Source organism: Strix uralensis, chromosome 18 (assembly GCF_047716275.1).
Source record: "Strix uralensis isolate ZFMK-TIS-50842 chromosome 18, bStrUra1, whole genome shotgun sequence".
Taxonomy (NCBI): domain Eukaryota; kingdom Metazoa; phylum Chordata; class Aves; order Strigiformes; family Strigidae; genus Strix; species Strix uralensis.
This window is the reverse complement of record NC_133989.1, coordinates 10132402-10150510: the sequence shown is the minus strand read 5'-3', so window position 1 is coordinate 10150510 and position 18109 is coordinate 10132402. Positions and strand designations below refer to the sequence as shown.

The 18109-nt window shown below is 39.2% G+C and overlaps 1 long non-coding RNA gene across 1 annotated transcript; it reads left to right on the top strand.

Moving 5' to 3' along the window:
• Positions 1-635: 635 nt before the first annotated feature.
• On the top strand, positions 636-18061 carry LOC141951539 (uncharacterized). The gene is made up of 4 exons (XR_012631378.1): positions 636-680; positions 10532-10604; positions 15706-15819; positions 17967-18061. It is a non-coding gene; the product is annotated as an uncharacterized LOC141951539 (long non-coding RNA).
• The last annotated feature ends 48 nt before the right edge of the window (positions 18062-18109 follow it).

The window sequence follows — 18109 nt, the reverse complement described above, 5'->3', positions numbered from 1 at the left end:
AGGTTGCCCAGAGAAGCTGTGGCTGCCCCATCCCTGGAAGTGTTCAAGGCCAGGTTGGACGGGGCTTTGAGCAACCTGGGCTAGTGGAAGGTGTCTCTGCCCAGGGCAGGGCGGTTTGAACTGGGTGATCTTTAAGGTCCCTTCCAACCCAAACCATTCTATGAGTCTATGATCTCTTCCTCCTCTTTTGAAAGTAAGGCAGCAGAAAGATGGAAGTTTCAGGCCTGGATTTTTTTTCCATCCCTTGTATCTGACTTTCATCAAGGCAAGGTATCTTCTGCTTCAATCTAGATAGCTAAGTGAAAAAGAATGCCTGTGCCCATGTCAGACTGGGCGCCTGAGCTGGCTCTTTTCCACTTGTAAAATTGGGCTAGTTATTAATCCTGAGAACTGGGAGGATCATTTAACTACCATTTATAGAGTACAGAAGAGCTAATACAAGTTAGACCTTTTATATTCACAGTATCTGTGACCTTGCTAATTTATGCTCCTCTTCAGCCCTAGAAATTGGTTAGACTTGTGAAAAGAAGAGAAAAAATTATTTCTAATAATATTCTTTTTTACTTGTACTTGAATTCAAGTTACTAAGTGGTCACGCACCTGACTGTTTTCTCAGGGCTTCAAGATATTTTATTGTTCCATCAGAGATGCCACAATGAAAACCCTCTGGTGCTTTTTTGGTAAGTACCTCACGCCACTGATACTTCACGTGTTTCAGGTACATAACGTTAATCACGCTTCTAACATGTATTTTTTTGGCATCCTTTCAACTCATTTGTAGGCACTTAAAATGCCAAATGTTCTCTTTTTTTTTTTTTACATGCAAGAAAATGGAGACAAAATGTAGTTTTCATATGAAAGAAATTACAGAAGGGCAAGTTCATACATGTCATTGCTCTGTAATTTGAATGTAGTTAGATCAGAAATTTAAACTTAACCCATGATATCTCAGAAAGTAATGTTAGTGAGAGCAAATACAGACAACTTGGTTTGTTTTTATTGAACTCGCAGACAACAGATTATAATTTTACTCCTATTTGCATATTCTGAGAAACAAATTTTCCTTTATCTGGGTTGTCGTATCCTGACTACATCCACTTTAAATCTAACATGGTGATGTGGTGCTCAGAACTGAGGCAGAGATTAGCAATCCCTCTGTTCTTGTTAGGTCAGAGAGGGGAAGGAAAGCTTCCGTTGGAAGTCTCCGCTCTGGTAGGACTTTCAGTCCAATATGTAATGAGTAGCACTGCTGTTCCACTTGAGCAGGCTGTCGAGTTAAATATGTTTCTGGAATGATGCTTCTGGCATAGCCTGCTTAATGCATATGCAATACATGTATTCAAGTAAAATAAAAATGAAATAAAATGTGCAGTGAGTGTGTGAGCTGGAAAAACTTATGCCATTTTTATGACTAACATTGATGAGCTTGGGTGTAAAGCTGTATTTCCCTAGAGCAGGGGGAAAGGCCTCTGGTGTTTACAGTCGTAACACTAGTGCAGTCAGGGTTCCTGGAGATGTAAAACAGAAAAATATAAGACTACATGCCTATCCCCTTGAGAGTAAAAGGCGGAGTGACAGATGGACTGTAATTGTTCCAGCCTAAGGACAAAGGAAGGACATATTATGGTCTTCTTGCTAATGCAGACATATCTGTGGAAATAAATGGCAAAACCTATGTTGTGAGCTGTATGACAAAGAGCCTGACTTTGAGATCCAGAAACGCTCAAGTGACGTGAAAACCTCCACAGACATCTATGAGTTTTGGACCTGTCTTGTCACAAGTGCATTGATGTTTGTTGTAGCTTTTAGCAACTGGTGACCAGAAACTGATACAGATGCTTTTTTACAATGGATACATGGGCCTCCCTCTAGTTGGGAAAAGTTAGTTGACTTTCTAGGAGCTCACATGATCTACAAATATGGGAAAGCTCTTCCTGCATAACACTGTTTTGCCTTGTCTATGTTAGAGGGTTTTACTGACAACCTCCTATTGTTGAAACCGGGGCTAATCCCTATCTGATATAAGATCGTAGATTTCTATTTCGCAGAGATACTAACTTCACAACCACCCCTTCTTCCATTTAGACAGGTATGAAAAATGCTTGAGTGAGGCAGACTAGCTTCTGTTTATTGTTTAGCAGGTGAATACTTCATGTGCTGGAGGGCATGGTGAGGCGGGGCGGGGGGATGACAGGGGGAACAGAAAACAAGATTGGAAGAGCAAGGACATCTGCTGCTTAAAGACAAATCTGGTGTAATAGGAGTAACTGAAACGTGGCCAGTTCAGGAAATAGGCTGTAATATTACATTACCCAGATACAGAGTTTAAGGACAGGCAATTCTCACTGAGAAAGGAGAAGGAGATATGACAGTATAAATGAGGAAGGACATTATTCTGAAAACCAAATAACATTCATATGGATGGCAACTCAGACACCTTGAACTTGAGGCTAAAGACTGAAATGTTAAAACAATTATAATAGAAAACAATTACTGATCTCCCAGGGCTAGGTGAAAAGACAGATCAGGAAATATTTATGCAGATGGAGGACTGTACTTGGGCTAGGACATTGATCATATGAAACTGCAATTACTCTGACATTGACTGGAACGAGAATTATAGAGGGATTTAGGAAGCTGAAGCTATGTTTATTGACAGATATTTTTTTATCCTGCAGCTTGACAACCAACAAGATTAGAGGCCATTTGGAAAAAGTTGCAATGGTTAAGTGAAGGGACACATCTGCTGATGCCAGTGCTTAGGTTGGAATGACGTTAGCTGAAAGTTAGGGTGGAAGGAAATTGATGTTGAGTGTGAGCATGATTCTGATTTCCAGATGTGGGGAACTTTGTATTCTATTGTGCTCTTGGAGCCGTAACTTTCAAGTGAATTGAAGCAGATATCATTTTACTGGATGACACACTGAGTAGTTTTCGAGGCTGTCTGTCCTGACCCTAAGTTTGAAATGGAATCACTGACCCTAATGGGGTTTGGTTTTCTTTGGCTTAAACTTTTAAGAATATATAGTTTCTGTAAATATGATTTCTGACTAGGATCAAGGAAGTGGACAGCAAGTATCTGGCCAAAATTGCAAAGGCTTAGCTTTTGTAAAGGACAAATTAAAAAGGAGGATTATGCTTGTTAATTAGGGAATAGATTACAAATTACTGGAAAATGACAGGCCTGGAGCACAATTTAAATCACAGTTTGTTTTGATTAGACAAAAGGAAAGAACTTGGTGTTTTTAACAGTAAATGTGAAGAGATAGTAAATCTAAACCAATATATAATCAATAATATAATACAGTTGTATAATCAGTATATAATACTGACAGTGAAGCTATAGGAAAGAACGTAAAAAGTGTTTAAAAAAACTTCCTAAAAGCAAACTGTGTGAATAAATACTGGCTAATGGGAGAAAAGTCTTCACTCTTTATCTTAATCAAATAGTGCAGTAATTAGTAATAGTACAGTAACACTTTTTAATGTGCATATGATAATACACTATAAAGCAGATAAATATTAATACAAAGCCTGCCATTTCTGTCCTTGGATTGTTATAAGACAGTATGATAAAAGTCTGATGGAGAGATAATGCTAACCTCCTCCATGTTGTTTTCATTTACGCCATGGCAGTGTTCTTCCATCTAGGTGACATACACTGAGGTACCCAGTGTCGATGTATATCTTCAGTTCATTGAGAGACTAAAGGCTTTGTTTAATTTATATATTATGGCTGAAATAGAAGTTGCTGTTCTCCCTAATGACAGATTGCAATAGCTACCCAAATGCAAGTGCAATCTTTTCAAAGCCAATGGAATAATTCAAAAGTTAAAAACCTCTAAAAAAACCTCTAAAAACCTCTCAGTACCACTTATTGTTAACTCATTTGAAGGCACTGACAGTCTCTCCGGACAGGGCTGAACTGTGGCCATCACAGAGAACTTCATTGCCCCTTAAGATAAAGAGAGATCCTAAGTGGAGACTTGTTGCATCCACAACTAGCTAAAACTGGACTGGTTTTTGTAGATGCACAAGAATTATTGCTAGAAAGGCAATACCTGTCCTCCACCCTCTGGGTGATGTGAATTTACTCCACAATGCTCCAGGCTGTGCTAATGTGAATTTTCACCTTCTTGGCTTAAAAAATCTTTAGCCAGCTTGCTTGAAGCACACACAGAGTATGCTCACTTTACTTGCAAAATACCATAGTGTGATCCAGCATAAAGCTATTGAACTTAGGGTGTACCATCCACAGTGCTTCAGTGTAAGCCTGGGGGACAATATAACCTTGAAGAGGATGAAATTTATATGTCTGGGGGATGGAGGATAGGGTGATATGGAAGTAACTAATGCCAGCCTGCAAAAAGACAACTTGAGAAGTTATGTCTTGGTAGTAGAAGGAGTTTAGACTGACAAAGCAGAGATAAATATTTTTTCTATGAGATGCAGATGACAGCAGAGTTACATGGCTCAAACAGGCCACTGAAATCATCACTCATACCTACAGAAAGTAAAATAAGAAAGACTCAGAGAAGATCCTAATTCAACAGCCCTTATTTACATAATCTGTCCTGCAGAAGTCTTTTAAAATCCACAAAACATAATTTACAGGAAGACCCTTGCCTTTTCTTACATTGACATACTGTTGTTGACTAATTGGTGGTGTATATTTGTAATGATGTAATGAATACTTAATGTAAAAAATGTCTCTCATGGGAGCTTCTGTGAGCAGTTTGCCAGGAATGTCCATCATTACTTTTGAAATGTTAACTCTTTTGAGTGGACAAAGGGGAACTGTTATATTCCTCCAGTCTGCCAGATTCTCGGTTCGTAAAAATCAGCATCTATCTTTTGGATTGAGATTAATGGGGCAGTATCAATTATACCACACATGGATATGTCATGGTAACTTAATAAATTTATAACTCTTGTATTTCCAGAATAAATATGATTTTGAAATGTGGTTATCATTAGCACCCTTTAATAGCCACACCAAACTATATCTTTCAGCAGTCCTGCCTGGATATTCCCTCTGTAGAATATTTATAGAACTTGAGGAAAATGAGGGAAATTAATTTTTTGTGCATATGCATTTTTCAGGTCAGAGAGTAAGAGTTTCATGCATAGGCACACAATTCCTAGTGCTTCTTTCAGAAGGCAAGTTCAGGAGTGATGCGAGTAGGGTGAAGGGGTTGGCTGAGACTGAGGCAGAAGAGGATTTACAGAACATACCCAAGATATGCCCTAAGGATAGCACAATAATTGATGAGATCTATCTATAAAGTTTCGAGGGAGGAAGAGGTATAAAACACAAAGGGGCAATAGCATGGAGGAGTGCTGCTAAGCTGCATGGTTAGAGCCACAGCACTGGTACAAGAATATTGTGCATTTCACTGTGGAGGTGCCTGCTGGGAAAGGTGGTCTCTTCTGCATATTAAGATCTTTCTAATATACAAGCTTTTGAGCATATTTTCACAAATAACATTAACATACAGCTGCTGAATGCCAGCTAGAAATGTGTTGTTCTTTCTGCAATATGCAGATGTGATTAGTGCTAAAAATAATACCTAACTGGAAGCTCTGGGAGCTGTATACCTTTCCAAAAATTTGTCTTTCTTTTAGACACCAGAGAAATAGTAAAAATAGTCACAGGAACAAGAAAAAGAGCTTAGCTATATTCCTTCTGTTATCTGCAATATAATTTTATTCACTTAGCTCTAGCAGGCTGTTTTCGGAATTTCTTCCCCCTCCCCTAAACGCCTTGGCTGCATTTCTGAGTATCTTTTTTAAGCTTTCTCATTTATGCAAAGGGAATTACCGCCATCTTCTGGTCAAGCACCAGGGAATAATAAAACACCTCCACCAACTTGTGAGCTGTACAACCACCCCACTCCCTGGAAGCAGAGATTTTCAGTGAGGATCCCCATGGATTTGGTGCAGGTCATTCTGGTACGATAATTATACCATTTATTTATCTGACCATTCAGAGAAAAAGGGAACACTTAACGCATCGTAGGTCGGCAGCCTGGTCCAATGGGTCCTGACTAGTCTGAGATTTGTACATGGTTCCATCATTGGTGTAATATGTGAGTGGAGACAAGTCAATTATGTGTGCTATAAAAGGAGGACAATTTAAGCATTCTTTCATTACACAATGTCTTAGACTTCTTCAACAATACCCCTTACAGATCAACAATACCCCTTTGTGTCACAAATCAATGTAACTTGTGCCTGTACTTTTATTTCTGCTTCCTGAAGAGACCATTTCAGCACAGTCCATTCAAGAGCTTAAAAATCAGTTCGGGTGAATGGCTAAAGGCACAGCTGAATGGCATCAGTTCCTCTTAACTAGTCATATATTGCCAGTAAATGCCTTATGTTTGTTTTCTTTACTGTTTAAATAATATTCTTGCGACTTCATGTGAAAGGGGACAAAACTATTGCCATTCATTTAATGGGAGCAATCATTTCTATAAGGCATTTATGTTTCCCCTAAGAATCTAATCTTTGGTATGATTACCTCTTCTGTGATCTTTCTTCATCAGAAAATTCTGGCTGATATGTAAACCAGCTTAAATATTTATTTATCCAAATATCAGTTTGGAATGATCATCTCCTAATTTTTTATCTTCCAATACCTTGCCTTCATTGAGACCTCTGAGTTCCTAGGCATAAGTAATTTTAAAAAAATACTTAAGTATAGCCGCCTTCAGAGTGAATCTGCCAGCTAGTGAAGTATAAATGTTGGTCTTCTAAATGTTAGTGTGCATTGTATATTGTGGTGTCTGGAAAAGACTAAGTAAGGACGCAAATCTGCAAAGCACCATTACCGCATTTTGAGAGTTTGGCTTGTGTTTTACAAGAAAAGAATCCTTAAAGAATGAGACCAGAGGCCTGCAGCCATGCACAGCATTTGACTTAACATTTAGAATCACTGTGCTTGTTCAGATCCTTCCTGTGCTCTAATTCCACAGCTCTCAATCGACTCTGCATGCAAGAAAAAATTTGTCCAGAAGTTGACATGTCTTCTCAACAAGACTAGGAGCAGCATTTAATCTTATTTTTCATTATTCATAGTTTCCATTCATATTTACAATGAAGTGCAATAGTCTTTTATTCCCCACCATCTAGTCTGTGTGATTTTTCAGGATAAAGGACTTTGTGTCTAATCGTTTTTATGTTCTTACTTCTTAAAGAGCAGAGAGTAATTTATGGCATTCTTTCTCATACTCAGTAGGCCTCTGCTCATCCCATTAACTGTTTCTAGTAAATAAATGATCTCAGAGCATTTTGTTATGCCCTGAAGATGCACATGTTTGTATCATGTGTATTAGCCAAATGTTCCATAGTGCAGGAAAAAACAAATGCAGCAGAACAGATCATTGTAAAAAGCCAATCACCAGGAAATAATTTAGAAGAAATCAAACCTGATCCCTGTAAGTTTTGGGGTTTTTTTAATTATCTTCAGTAGATATACAAGATGAATGCAGATTAAGATTTTGACCTGTCTTTGATATAAAGCCTGACAACAGCAGACAGCAAAGCAGGAATGGTAGCAGATTTAATCATGGATTTTGCCCACATTCAGCAGACCAGCAGGGCACTCATTTCAGAGATTCATAAGATTATTCTTTCCCCCTGTGAAATCCTCTTGATGTTTTCTGGTTCACTGACAGCATCTGAAGATGCATTCTGATCTGATGTGGTGCTACGAACAAAGCAATTCTCTCTGGACCTCATCAATGATAGAAATTGAAAAAGATTTCACTTCTAACCTGGTAACTGATCTTTAAACTCACTTCAAAAAAACACTTGCCAAACTTGCTGAGCTGGGAGTCAGTGAAAGATTGCATTTTTTTTCCAGTTCTCTTCTACAGCATCCTGCTTTTCTGTTGGTCAAAGGATGAAACCATTGAAGGCAGCAATGGTTTTAATCCTAATGGTTTTCATCCCTCAGGTTTACCATCAAGACTACACTTTTCTAAATCTCTAAACAGTACAGGGCCATTGGGTATAGTAGGCTCCACAGTGGTCCTTTCTACTGAAAAAGAAATCATTATTGTTACTATCTTTTCACAGGGTCCTTCACTTAGCTGAACCTCCTCATCTCCCTTCAGCTTTCCCTCCCGTGGTTTAAAACTGAAGGCCATGATCACTATGCAAAAGATGCTGGATGTTACCAGACAGTTTTCGCTATGCCGTTGGTGGAGGCACGAACAGGCTTGACAGGGTAGGTTAGCCATCTGCTCATGGTGCGTTTTATCGCAAAGTCAGCCCAAGTTTACCACACAGCATTCAATGGTGGGATAAAGTGAGATAAAGTAGGTGGGTTGTGCTGGCATGAGCTGTTTGTTCAGATGTAGGGCCCTGAGCTGCAGCAGGGTGGCAACAGTAAGCCCCTAGCAATAGACCCTTAGCTGCTGGCAGCCTTCTTCATGGTAGTTATAGTGTCTATGGCTACACCCCTCAACTGGCCACCAGGAAAATCTTTTCTTAGGTACGTCTGTGTCCAGAGTTTCAGAGACGTGAATACTAGATTTTCCTAAAGTACCTCAGAGTGAAGTTACCTGACATGGAGAAGGCAGTACAACAGCTCATTTCTACTGACAGGAGGACAGCCTGCTTCCCCCATGCCTCACTCCATGCTTTCCTCCGTCACCTTGCACTGATTCATTGAACCTTGCTGTGAGCTGATTCAGCTTGCTAACTGAGCAGGAAACACACCAGCGAAAGAATGAATAGATTTATGCTGAGTTAGCAAGTTGAATCAGCTCACAGAAAAGTCAGTCCAAAACCAGCACAGGACGGGGCTAGAACTGTGCAGCTGGACCTCTTCTTTTTGGCTGCAGCAGTGGCTCTCCATGTACACTGTGTACCCTTGCTCTTAGGCAACCAACCCATTTGACCTTACATTTAAGCATACATTAACTGCTTTGCCAAGAAGCATCTAGAATCAAAGGAAGGGATTTTTCAGGGAACTAAATTAAATGAACAGAAACCTGTTGGTTTCTGTAGAAGTTTTTTCTAGGGAAAGAAAACAATAGCTAACGATTTCAGTGTTGCAGGACATGTCAATCACATGGGCAGATGCCAGCCTATCTCTTCTCACTGTCATATGTATAAAGTGATGATGGTTTGTGGTTCTGCAAAGACAGTTGGGGTTTTTTTTAAATCTCTCCCATATAAGATAGAAGATTGTGAAGAAACTATAAATAGAAAGAAGGAATTTACTATTTTACAATCTGGCATATTTTCATCTTTGTTGCACAGCATCCCATATTAAATCATACCATAGCATGCACTGCAGGACTGAAACAGCTGTATACAGGGTGATCTGAATGCAGGGAACCAATTCTCCTGCCCCTTGTACTGACTATACTTTCACTGCTTTCAGTGGAGACACATTTTAAAAAGAATTAGCCAAAAGCTTTTTAGATGCTGTTGATGAGATTCACCTGTAGGATTAGCTAATGATCCTTTAGCGGTGATTTTAATTTTAATATCAAATGATCATTCTTCCTATGAGGAAGCTGGCTTAAATGGGAAAAACAGCATCCTGACATGGTTTTGTGAAGCAATCATCCCTTCTGGTATTTTCAATCAGGAAATGAAAGAATGTCTCAGTCTTCCCTTTGGCAGTCCCATGCTCTTTGCTGTTTTGTGGAAAGGGGGGAGGGGGGAGGAAGGTCAGGTGATTGTAACATCTCCTTTTAACCCTGCTCTTTCTGAGACTTTTACCTTTCTCATTTTTTATTGCAAGAGTTGATGAACCATAAGTGATTGGCAAGAGAGAGGATAGATTGTGCACTCAGCCTTACCATCTGACTTACTTAATCGTCCAAAATGCGATTTATTCTGAGTGCTAACTGTAGTGAGTTTAGTGGAACACAGGGTTAAAGTGAGAAACTGAAAACAAATGCTCTCTATCTAAAGGCCAATCAATAACTGAATAGTTTGAGAATCCAAACCTCTGCCACTTTAATGTAATTGGAGTGTATGGAAAAGACATTACATTTCAGCACCTACTGGCATCAACTTCCATTATTGGTGATACTAGTCCGAATGCATTCAAGTCATACTGTTGCAATAATGTGGAAGGACTGGGAGTAGAAGGTTTTGCTGTCTTAAATCTATTTTGAGGGATTTTGCAGTTTTACACAGATTGCAGTTTGCTGCGTATATTGGCTTTGGGACACACATGGAACCTCTCAGTATGTTTGAAGATTTTTATGGGCTGGTCTGCCTAAATCTAGTGAGGCTGAACATGTTTGAAGGTAGTTATGGGGAGTCTCTATAGCAGTCCATCATCTGTGGTTTCTCCAGATGAGCAAGGGGGAAAAAAAGTAATATAACTGGAGTGATATTAAACAACAAATCACGTGAATGACATAATGTGCAAAAAGATATGAACAGTGAAATTCATTTTTAATAATCACCCTTAATAGTGATCATTCAATTGTATCGATCAAAAATTGCTTTCCGAAAACAATTTCCTGTGACTGCTGGCATGTCTGCTTCTTACTCATAGTAATAAGTGGGAAAATTCGTTCGGAGAGAGAGAGACTAGAAGAGATTCCCTTCATTTCCTCTGGCTTTCAGAGGTAAGAAACAATTTCACATCTGTTTGAGTGTCATTCAACTGCAGTAAAGAATACCACCGGGAGGACCAGTTTAAGGCAGTTACAGCTAACTTACCTGCTTTGTCATTACAGGGTCTGTTGAATCTTTCTGCACAGAAAAGTTGAGTTCTATATGTATCTGTTTTGGAAAACTCGTTATTTCATGTGTGTGGGTGCATATAGCTATATGTATTACTCTTTTGAAGTGTCCTACTGGCAAAAATAGCCAATTTATCCCAGTGGAGCTAACTGAATATTTACTCCTTTTCTCTCTTTAGGGGATCCAACTACTCCAGGCAGCATTGAAATCTAGCCTAGTATTCTTAATGCAGCCTCCTTTCAGCTTTAGATATAGACAGCATAACTGTAAAGAGATACTAGAAATTTCTTTGCTTAACAGGTTTTTTTAGTTTTAATTCCTCCCCCATGCCATTTTTCAAAATCTGATAATGCAAATTTCAGATTCACATCTAATACAGCATTAAATTGGAAGAACGCACGTGTCCTTTCATGACTTTCCTTGAACATGAATCCAGAGGTATATTTTCAACTGTGATAAAAACTTACACAACTTTAATGGTTAGTTAGTATTTGGCTCTTTTGGGAGAAGAAAAAGCCTGCACAGACTGTGTACTGATCACCAGCAACTTTCTGGAAGCCGTAAACAAGGTGACTTGGCACAGCAGAAGAAGTTTCAGACCGAGGAAGAGGTGAATCTTATTATTTCCTTTGCTACCTTAACATGGCATTTACCTTCTCTATATTTAAGAGGGATAAGGCTATTTATCACCCAGTAAATGCACAGCCTCTGTAGTTGCTATGGATTGCTAATGCAAAGGTATGCTGAAGTTGTAGTTTTAATTCCACTTCTAATTGGAAATTGGGGAGTTTCTTGAAACCTTTACCATAAAAAGACATACTAAGTGGGACTATGGTTTTGTAAGTCATGGCTACTCATCATAAAGTCTTTTCCCCTGCCTGCTTTTCTGTCTGAAAAAGGCCATTGAAACCAGCAGAGTATTTACTTACTGCTGCTAAATATGGATATTTCCATGAGATTTAATGTATTTTATGAGTGTCTATGACTAAAACTTATCTAGTAATGAGGAATGAAGCCAAAAATATGTGGTTACCTATGGCTTTTTTTCATCACTTTGAGACCAGACACATCACAGTCTTAACTATCAAGTTATACCAGATTCTAAACAGTATTTCTGACATTTTTTAATGGGGAAGAACCCCCAAACTTGATGGCAGAAGGCCAGAGCTTCTCAACAAGAAGCTTTCTGGAGTATATACAGAGAGGAAGGGCAGGAGGAACACTCGCTGAATGTAAAGGATGGTTCAGTGGTCAGAGGAAGCCTAGGTTCCTATGAAACTGAGTTATTTCTATGCTGCAAAAGAAACTTCTTGTATGACACCAGTCATATTGCTGGCATGCAGATTCTCAAAGGTCTTCAAAACTGTTTGGAGGCCTAAACCATAATAACAATTCTTGTGCTGTTTAAGACTCAGGGGCACCATGGAATTAATAAGGTTTTCTGCTATGGTTTCATTTCCTTTCCTAATAAATGTATTGCTCTAGTTCTGTTGATTGCCACAGAACTCTGAACTAATGTTTCCAGGGAATGGTCCACAAATATTCTGAAATATTTTCCAAAGCTTGGGTATCAAATTTAAAATTTGACTTTGTACATCCTATGCCTAATTATTTATTCATGTGACTAATACTCTGCAGTTACTGATATTGAATTTCAGTTGCCATTTAATCACTTCAGCCATTCACTACCTCAACATTCTTCTGCAGCTCTTTCCTATTAGTGCCTTTGGATTTTGTTATCCTAAATTACATTTTATAATTTGAATATTTTTCACAAGATTATTTAGCCCTTTTTTTCAAATCATTGGTGAACATCCTGGCAGATGCCAAGACAGATTTGAGAAGTGTAGTGCTGATCACACCCATCCTGTGTGAAAACTACCATTTGTTTCTTGTCTTTCAACAACTTTTAATGCAGTCATTTCAGTTAAAATTAAATGTCTCAGATCTTGTTCTCATTACCCATCTGTACAGTGGGGAAATAGTGCTTCCTACTTTATAGGGATGCTGTGGACATAAATACAATATTATTGCAAGCTAGTCAGAAACTGCAGTCAGAGGAGGAGGAGATAGAACAAGTGCTTGATCTCAACCCAGCGCTGGCAATCACACAGACTAGGAGCTGGGAGGCACTCCTAGGTCTGCTATTATAGATAATACCCTTAGTGAGCAGGAAGGAAAATGTTTATTCCACTGCAGCAAAATGTCAAAGGTAGGCATAACAGCAGCATCTTTGGTAAGAGTGGTGTGGTCAAGAGGATGTGTAACGGAAGATGAAATATGAGATCACCAGTAAATATAGCCCTATGTTGACTAGCTGGTGGCAAAAGATTCAGCTGAGGCACTCACTAACCACTGAAACTAGAGGAATATGGTGGTAAATAAGGATTGTTTATTATAAGTAGGTGTGAAAACCCCAAAGATCCTGAGCAACTGGCAAACTTCTGTTCTGAACTTTGTAATTATCTCCTCTTTAAAAAATAAGGGAACCACAGCCATGGTCTAGACTGCATCTCAAAACCCTAGTGTAATTCTCTAATGAGAAATATTAATAAATGTGGTCCATAAAGCACTTCTGGCTAATGACACTATACTGGCTTCTCTTTTTTATCTCCATCTGTTAAACTGCTTTAAAAGGGAATTAAATTGCCTTTTAAAGTTAGATGTCTTTAAAAGGTAAAAATACTATTTTCCTAATCTTGCCTTCCTATTTAAGCAAAGTCTCTTGGATAGTTGAACTGATGATATGCTGTTAGTAAGAGAATGCATGATAATTTATGCAACAGTATATAGATAGGAAAGAATTAGGTGAATGTTTAGTCCACACTTCAAAAAGTTAGAAACTTTTGTTGAGTTTGAGTTATACACTCAAACCTGTCAGTCGTTGCTGGGGTTGGGTTATATACACTCTGTAGCATTGTGATTCCACTGAATTTATGGAATCTACATTTGATTTAAGCCAGAGTAGGCAAAAGAAATAAAGCCCAAGGTTTGTTATTTCTTGCAGCAAGACACACTATGTATTGTACTAGCTATAAAATTGCTTATTATATCAGAAAACTTTAATAAAACCCCCTGAAAAATAAAATAGAGCTGAGTTCATCAGAGAGATGATGCATCCTTTCCAAATCACTCTTTCCGAGCAATGCATTCATGTGATAGCTTCATTAACTTTCATGCAATAATTTGCAGATAAATTCCATCCAAAAAAGCAAGTATTCAAGCACCACTAATAACATGAATTTGATTTTTGCACATTAAAACTGTGATAAAGCCATACTAATTATTTTTAATTATCTCAGGGTGAAAATACGTCATTCATGTAAGTAATTATGTAAGTAATTTAAAGCTGCTTAAATAATAATGATTCCTTGCTCATTGCCTTCAAAGCGCTTATAACCAAATTTAATTTTAAGCAGGATCAAGAAAATAATCACTTGATTCAAACATTAATTACTAATTTTAATCCTAATTCATTAAAACCAGACCTGTTTTTTTGCAAACTCTGCAGGGCATTAATTGACATTTTACAAAATGAGTCATTATTTTGGCATGGAGAAGTATTTTTCAAACGGTGAATCATGACTACCAGAAGGGATTGTTAAAGAGCTACGAGGGAGCTTTGACTTCTTAGAAAAAGCAGCCCTGTTTAGTGGCAGCTCAGCTTCTCCAGGTTGACTGGAAAAATTGTTGTAACTCTTTGCTATTCACCCTAGCCAGAGAGCTGCTAACTAATTACTGGCAATAGGACAGTAAGCTGAAGAAAAAGTATCCTGAAGCAAACAGCCAGCTTTACTGAGACAAACTGGAATAGGATAGGGAACGGTTTAGGTCAGTTTAGAAATGTAAGGATCAGGAGGTTTATTGCTTTCTTTCCAATCAAGTTGGACATGGATAGAGAATCTGAGCATTTTTTTCAGAATTTGGTTCTGGAATGTACAGCCTTATAACTATAGGATGGTTTTATTGGTGGCTTTTTTGTCTAGCTTGTCTGTACTAGCTAGCCTCTTTGTTAGAAACTGGGGAGAATACCAACACCCGCCTGACAAACTTTTGGATTGGAAATTCCTTTGGGAAAAGACTACCTTTTTCATATGTAACCATAAAGAGTTTAACCCAATTACTAAGTGGTCCTACATGATGTATTAAGAAAAAATACAATAATCTATCAGTAATTTTTCTGATAGTAGATCTTAAACCCCAATGAGATTATTATAACCATCATGTAACATACTGATTAGTATAACCCATGGGTTTTACCCCTTGTTCCTGAAGCTAATTCAATAGCTCAATTTTGCTTACTCAAACTGTGTGCTTTGTAAATCCCAGGTGATCAGGACTCCACCCAAGGGATTGTACTATCATAGAATCATAGAATGGTTTGGGTTGGAAGGGACCTTAAAGATCACCCAGTTCAAACCTCCCTGCCATGGGCAGAGACACCTTCCACTAGCCCAGGTTGCCCAAAGCCCCGTCCAACCTGGCCTTGAACCCTTCCAGGGAGGGGGCAGCCACAGCTTCTCTGGGCAACCTGTTCCAGTGTCTCACCACCCTCACAGTAAAGAATTTCTTCCTCTATCTAATCTAAATCTGCCCTCTTTCAGTTTAAAACCATTACCCCTCATCCTATCCCTACACCCCCTGATAAAGAGTCCCTCCCCACCTTTCCTGTACCCCCTTTAAGTACTGGAAGGCCACTATAAGGTCTCCCTGGAGCCTTCTCTTCTCCAGGCTGAACACCCCCAACTCTCTCAGCCTGTCCTCACAGGGGAGGTGCTCCAGGCCCTTGATCATCTTTGTGGCCTCCTCTGGACCTGCTCAAGCAGTTCTGTGTCCTTCTTATGTTGGGGGGCCCCAGAGCTGGACACAGCACTGCAGGTGGGGTCTATATCATTTTATCAACAATACTTTCAGGAACATTTCCTGTTCAGCCTACATTTTTACAATTATCAGTTTCACCTTTCTCATCTTTTTGGTCCTCAGAGAATCCATCTTAATCACAGGCAGAACTGGACACAGCTTCCGTGACTGAAAAATCAACAGAAATACAGTTTTGACAAGGATTCATTTAAATTGCAAAGGAAAACCTGCAAAAAGGTAATCTTTTTTCTTTTTGCTCCATAGAGAACGTATTTTGTACTGACTCAAAATGCTGTCAGCCATTCACTAGACCTTTGGATAAAGCGAACAGAACTGAAAATAGAAACTGAGCTGTTCAATGCAGCAAACACATTGTCCAAACATCACCTTTCTCTGTGTGAATGTAATGACCTGAAATGGGGTGGGGGGGAAGATACTTTATTGAAGCTGTGTAGACACCAGTGGATAAACCTGGGGTAACTGTTATTTTCTGTTTAACGGGTGGAAATCATGATGTATTTGTTAAATTGTCAGTGTAAAACAGAACAACCCATACAAGACAGACAGACATTTATTTTAATAGGGTTATCTGTAAAATGAAAATAGTTAATCACTGAGGAGTATTCCCAGCCTTTTAATGAGCACAGGACAACAATAAAATAAAAAAAAAAAAAAAAAAAAAGGAAATAACACTGAAGATTAAGGCCATATGTCAGCTGTAGCAAAAAACTGCCTAGCATGATGTAGTGCCCAGGTGGACACTGGGCAAAGAGGACAAGTACTGTGTCTTCCTCCCAAAATTTCCTCCTGTATACTTGTGGCTGCAGGAGGTGGGCAGCCCCTAGCCTGGCAGGTTTGAAGTCTAGGTCTCCCTACAGGGAAAGTTTGGCAGCGGGTGGTCTCTGGGGTGCCCTGGTCCTGGTCTGGTTGTGCTGCAGCCGTCTCCCTACAGATGCTCAGAGCAGCTGGTGAGCTGAGAGCAGACAGCAAGCGCTGCACGGTTTGTCAGCAGTGCCCCTTGGCACTCGCAGCAGCAGCAGCATGCCCCTGGGTGAGCCACTGTTACTGGCAGCTGTACAAGGAAAAAGTGTTGTCAGAGACCTTCTAAAAGTAGTTCCTATTGCTCTGAACGGGGACTACTTACTCTTTTGCCCTATTATTCTAAGACAGCAGAATCTGACTTCATATCACTTCAATGTAAGCCATGTAGGCTTAGTACTGGGAGTACTAGTATAAGTTCTCATTTTGAAGATTCCCTGGTGTTATTTGTTCTTTGCTCAAGACATCTTATGAGACTAGGCTATTGAATGTGCCATTAAGACTCTAAGGCAGAGTACTGGCACAGTCACAGTTCCTGCCCCTCATCTCTCTTGAACAGTAAAATGAAAAACCCACAGCCATCTCAATTGATTTCCAATAAGCAAGCAGTTAATTCCTTTTCTAGTGACTAGCTGATTGCCCAGGTGATTAGGATCAAAGGAGAAAGAAGGCTGGGAAGCAAGCCAGTCAAATTCACCAGGGAAAAGGACAGGAATTTCATGAAAACTGACGCTGAGAAAGCAAGTGGAAAATGTTGGGCTCTTGGTGGGTTGAGAAACACTGGGCTTGGGATGCACTCTGTAAGACTAGTGTCCCTTTCCTGATCTGAGCTCTCTGTTTCTTAATCTGAATTCCTTATGCCTGTTTACCTTATTTTTCTGATTTTCCTCTTCCTCCTATGTAGGAGAAGTAGCCTTTGAAACAGAATAGTATCTCCAAAATCTTGAGGCATGACCAGACAGCTCTCTATAACTTGTTAGTGAGAGGGGAAATATGCACCAACTACCTTATTCTCTGATTCCTGTCATTTTCTCCAGCATAAAATATTAATTGAAGGGTAGCCCATTACTATACTATATATGGCATGTTGGCTTAGTTTGTTTCTCTTTGGTTTCTGTCCCAGTGTCAACTCTTTTAAGGCTGAAATGGGTCTCTCGTTCAGGAGTTGCTGAACCAGTAGCACCTCTTTAAATTTCTTGAAAGTGAAGTGGAAATTAAACCACTGTTAAAAACCAGTGTTAAAAACTAGGCTTGTCCTTGCCTCATAACAACATTCAGGCTACTAGACTTTGAGGACTTAGGGAATTTGACAGGGTGATTTTGGTTAAGAACCAAAACATAACACATCTCAACATGCAATAATAGGACAAAACAGAAATTCATTTTTCACCACACAGGAAGCCACAAACAAAACTGTTCTTGAGTTTCTCCTTTGACATGTTTCTCTCTATTGTTACAAAGAGAAGGAAGCCCAAATCATAGTATCTTGATCAGAGACACGGATGAAGGGATTTAACTCTTCCTGTTATTCCGTTCTTTCACGGAAACCTATTGAACACTTTCAGGTGTGCAGATTTAATTTCTTCAGTTGATCCTTTCAGTGAATGGAAAGTCTTCCCAAATGTAAGCCCCTGGTAGACAGGAAGATGAAGAGTTCCCATTTTAAAGATAGCTGAGAGCACTGACAAGCTGAGTGTATCATCAAAAG